Raw genomic sequence first — 5,690 nt, forward strand, 5'->3', positions numbered from 1 at the left:
CCCGCCGCTCCGCTCGCGCCCTCCGTGCACACCCGCTCTGCTCGCAGCCGCGACTGCAGCGCCGAGCCGCCGCCGGCCGGGGGCGGGACCCGGGCCGCCCACGTCCCCAGCGGAGCTAATCCACTGCCGAGAGCCGCGGGCCAGGCAAGAGCAAGCGATGGCCGAGCGGCCGCCCCGGCGCCGACTCCGCGGCCGCCGCTGCCCCCTGGTGGCGCGTGCAGAACAGCGGCCAGCTCGGTGACCGCGCGGCGGGTGGGGGCACTTACTGTTTTCTTTTCAGGAGTTGTCTGAAATCGTGCAGATTTTTAAGGCAGAAAACTCTTTTTTTTTTTTTTTTTTTTTTTTTTCAAGGAAAGTGAGTATTTGTATCCGTATTAGCCTTTCCCTCCCTGCCTGCTCGGAGTGGATTCTCCTAAAATGACTCAACCCCAGGAGCGTAATAAAGGCTTTCACATCGAAGATTAGCTTTTGCACTGATAAGGATGTCCTTGCCGGGGGGTGTGTACAGCTTTTTTCCTTCCGGTATTCTCTGATCGTGTTGGCCAGGAGAGGAGACTGCTAAGAGCAAAGTTAGAGTTCGGGAAGATCCTTGTTTGACCAGAGGGAAGGGTGGTTATAGGAACAGAGGAGCTGAAAAGTTTCCAGTAAGTGTGCAGAGATGGCACTCCGCAGGTGCAGTGAATGAGCGCTCAGGCTTCGGGGCCCTGCTGCGGGTGCCAGTCTGGGTCCTGACACTGACCAGCAGCTGTATGACCTTGAGAGAGTCGCTGGCACTGTGCTCACCTCCTGGAGTTGTGTGGATTCCCTACCGTCGGCCTTATCTTACAGGTGAAGGAAATGAACCGCTAAGGCACGCGGTAAGCGCAGTTCAGTTGTTTGATGTTACTGTTCTTGTTATTTGGGGAAGCTCCGTCTCTGGCCTTTTTCCTAACGAGAACAAAGGTGCTAAAAGTGCAGTTACAGAAGTGCTGTACAATACAGAAGGTCCCCAGGTTCATGCCTTTACACTTCCTACTAGGTCAGTGACCATGCCTCTCCTTTTTAATATATTTAGGTTAAGTAGATCAAAACTCACTTTCAACTGCGATATTCTGTACTTGCCTTGTTTCATATCTTTTCCTTCAATATATAATTTACCCAAGGTTTGTTTTCTTATCCTTTCCTTACTGAATCTTTTGAAGATAACCTCTAACTGAAGTTCTTCTACAGTCACATGTCATTAATTTCAGTCTGTCCTCTGCCCCTTTCTATGACAATCCGGGAGTCAGATCAGAAGAGTATTCCATTATCCCAAGCACTGTGGTTATCTAAGCATCCTGTTCGAAGCCACCGACCCAGTACAGTACACTGGGTCCCACTCTGTGCATGCAAAACCTTAGTCAGTCTCATGAGCTAATTCTCAGGTGTAGCATTTTCAGCCCCCAATTCCGGATATGATGAATCTCATGGAAAGCAACCGGTGGGAGTCTATTTCATCACTTGACATGGCCAGAAACACAAAACCAACACTAAATAAACAGATCGTGTTATGTAGTAAGCCAGGAGACACCCGTCTAGGGTGCTCCCGGTAAACCATTCTTCTCCTTTGGTAGCAAACTTCACATTCTAGAGTTAGCTGCAGGGGCTTCAGGCTTATCTCCGGTATAATAATTCCAGGAATTTACACGAAGGTCTTTCGGGAGGACTGGGCAACAACTGTGGAAACGGTGCACGCGCATTTGTGAATGCTCAGCTTGTGAGAGCAAGGTTAAGGACTTTATGTCTTTCAGGCACCAGGCTTTTGGTGGGTAGGGATGCTTGGCCCTGTGGTCCGAATGGTAGGAAATACTCTACCCCTAGAGGGTCTTGGAGATGGAGGACATCTGCTTAAGCAAACTTCCAGTAATTCACCTAGGGAAGTATATATAAACAATGCAGGTATAGATGATTTGTCTAGAACACGGCTCCTTAAACTGTGGGTCACAACCCCATATAGGGGCTGCCTACATCACTGAATGTGAGGGTCGTGAAAAAAATTAGAAACGGTAAGAAGCTTCCTGAACAGGCAACAAGCAAAAACGATCCAGAATCAAGTGCAGCATGGGTCTGAGGTGCTTCCGGCAATACTCCACCATTTGCACGCCCAACCTCACTGCAGCCTGCGCATTAGTGCTTTGCGGGATGCATGCCGTCAGACATGCAATGTCAGTGAGTGCTGCCCCGTGAGGCCCAGCGCTGATGTATCATTGTGTGTGGTGAGCGGCGGTGATGTTAGGGTACACGTAAAGTCCTCTGCTCTTCTAGAACCGTAATTAAAAAGGGAACGGTTTCCTGCTGTCCTTCCTCACCACGTAGGTGTCCAACTATCTTTAGACTGCGTTCAAGTGCTTGATTTTACAGCTGTTGTTTGAGTTGCTCACATAAGTTTGTAAAAATTTCTTAAGTGAATCTTTTGGCAGCCAGCGGAGGTAGAGACAGGTGGATCGATGAGTTCAAGGCCAGCCTGGTCTACACAGCGAGTTCCAGGACAGCCAGGACTACACAGAGAAATCTGTCTAGGGAAACAAAAAACAAAACAAAACAAAAATCGAATTTTGGCTTAGGATTAGGATAGGATTTATTAGCAATTTATGAAATGACCTTCGATATACTTCCCAGTTTTTGTACTATATATTTATGTAAAATATATAGGTCTCAAGCCTTGATGATTATGAAAACAAATGTCAACCAGCTCTGGAAAACATTGACAATGCTGTGCCCTCCAGTATCAAACATTCATCCAAGATGCAATTCCTGTTTACAAACAGACAGGCATGCTTGCCTCATTAGTATGCAATTTTTATCTTTTATAAATGGTAACATTATGTGCATATAAAATTGTTTGGAATACTTGATTTATTATCGGTAAATGTTTAGTTTTATAATGATTTTATGTAGCTATATACCTAAGGTTGTATAAATTTTTCTTGGGATAAGAAGGTCAGGAGTGGGAAAATGCTGAGAAGACTCAGTCTGTAGCACAGTGGCTCTCAACCTTCCTAATGCTGTGCCCTTTTAATACAGTTCCTCCTGTTGTGGTGACCCCCAACCATAAATTTTTTTTTCTTGCTACTTCATACCTGTGATTTTCTACAGTTACACACTGTAATGTAAATACCTGATAGGCAGAATATCGACCCTCGGGTTGAAAACTGCCAGTCTGGATAATTGAAAGACCCCTGCCTCACCCTAAGTTAAACATAGCTAACGCCATTTGTGGGACACCACTGTTTTGTAAAACTCTGAAGGCTAGATGGGAAACTGGAAAATTACTAAGAAACCCCCAGCTGTGTCACCCACTTGGGATATCTGTGGTCAGGCTGCCCCAGTTGAGCTAAAAACAGTTTGTATTAATCACCCTCATGGATATCTGTGAGACTGTTCCAGTTAAGATAAGGGTCCTAAGAAAAACAACAGGTGGTGGGCCACATCAAGGAGTCATCATGACCATTGTGACCACCCAGTTCCTGGAATCTTGGTGTCCCTGCCAAACTTTGACGCAAACCTTGGTCTCATGTAAACATACCAATCAGCCCCCTGTAACCATGCTTCTCGCTTCTGTACCCACGCTTCTGCTCTAAAACCCTATAAAAACCCCAGCCTTTCACCCAGGGGGCGCGCAAAGTTCTCCCGAGTGACCTTGCTGCCCCGAGTACTCGTGTATCAAAATAAAAGCCTCTTGCTGTTTGCATCCGAATGGCCTCGTTGTTCCTTGGGAGGGGGTCTCTCAGACGAAAGATACCCTCCGGGGATCTTTCAATAATAAAACATGTAATTTTAGTACATGTACTAAATTACCTATCAACAATTTCTATTTCATTATAATATTTAAAATTCTTCAGGAGACACTAGAATGGTAGTAAAAAACACCTGTATTTTCTCACTTTCTCCCATAGCTGAAGAAGCCTAAGAGGCTTGGCTCTTGGCTGCCTCTTCCCCAGAGGAGAGGGCATTCTAGCTTTCTTTACTCTTCCAGGGACTGCCCCGGATTTCGCCTTTGCTGTACCTTTGCTTGGGCCCCACCTACCCTAGAAGTCACCACACTGCACCTTTCCCTCATCCAGAATCAGCCTCACTCCACCAAGCCTCCTTTCTCTTGCTGTTTTGAAGACTCAAGAAGTGAGGCGGAGAGTGCCTGGGGCCTAGGTCTCTCAGCCTCCACTCCCGATCTTACTTTATAAGAGAAAGGCTTTGCTGGTCTAAGCCGCCGAAATAGCAAGGTTTTTTTTGTTGTTGTTGTTGAGACAGCTGGCATTAATTATCATGAAGAACCTCTCCCTCCCTTCGTGCCGCCATCCGAAGCCCCATCTCCTTTTTCTTTGCAGTACTTACTACCTAACATAAACACATTTCCATGTAGAATGTAAACCACTTCGGAGCAATGCTGTTATTCTGGACACCAAGGACACAGCAATGAACAAAGCAGAGTAGGCCAACTAGTAAATATTTGTTTAATGAATGAATGAGAAAATGCCCCCTTATTTCCTCCAGAAATGATGAAAGGTCTGAGAAGTGGTTCTTACTGTGTCTGGGCCTTCTGGACCGGGCCCTGCTGCTTCCGGCTAAAACTCAATGTTTCAAAGGGCAACTGAACAATACTTCTCCTCAAGTCAACAAACTTAATGCTGACTCATCCACCCAGAATGACTGCAGAATTTCTGAGATCGCTGGAAATACCATGGCCCTGGCTGAAAAGGCCATTTAAAAAAAAAAAAAAAATAACACTCTATTTATATAATTACCTGAAACCGTGCATATAATATGTCAAGCCTTACACAAATGGCTTTATAAGCACTTCCACCTGCATTGTGTCATTCCCTGCTGTTTTCACAGCGGCTCCTCCAGGCATGTAGCTGACACTGTGTCAACCACAGACTGGGTATTTGGCTAAGGCGCGCGTGGTTGGTGAGTGGCCTAGAAGCGACTCAGCTGTCTTGAGAACTTCCATTCCCTGAGTCATGGAGAACTTCCATTCCCACAGTCCCTGGGCCTGTACTTTGCTGGTTCCTCAAAATGACTGTTATCATTAAACGGGCTGGCCACGTACTACAAACTGTGTCTGAGGTCTGCTGGAAGGCTTGGATTCGGGAGCAAAGCTGTGTGGGGGAAAGGCCACTGATCCTGTCCCTGGGTCTACTTGGTAACACTGGAATTTGAACGTTACGGGGACAATTTTTCAAAAATCGTCTTTCTTCACTACCATATATGCCCTGCATACTAAGTGAAATACTCATCAAATGGATAAATAAACGGACAAAGTTTTCTAACCCTTACTTCTCAAAAATAGGAATAATAATAATAAAAAAAAAATTCCATGTCAGTACCAGGCATGGTAATACCTGCCTTCAATCCCAGCACTCAGGAGGCAGAGGCAACCAGACCTCTGTCAATTCCAGGCAGACCTGGTCTACATAGTGGGGTCCAGGACAGCAAGGCTTACATAGAACGACCCTGTCTCAAAAAAAAAAGAATCAACCTCAGGGGCTGGTCAGTTGTCTCAGGGGTTAAAACGACCAGCTAATCTTCCAGAGGACCTAGGTTTGATTCCCAGCATCCACATGGCTGCCCACAACTGTCTGTAACTTCCGTCCTCTCGGATCTGATGCTCTCTGGCCTCTGTGGACACCAGGGGTACAAGAAATACCTATAAACATAAAATAAAACTTCTAAAA

The sequence above is a fragment of the Psammomys obesus genome, unplaced genomic scaffold (assembly GCF_907164565.1).
Source record: "Psammomys obesus unplaced genomic scaffold, mPsaObe1.curated_primary_1811, whole genome shotgun sequence".
NCBI lineage: Eukaryota > Metazoa > Chordata > Mammalia > Rodentia > Muridae > Psammomys > Psammomys obesus.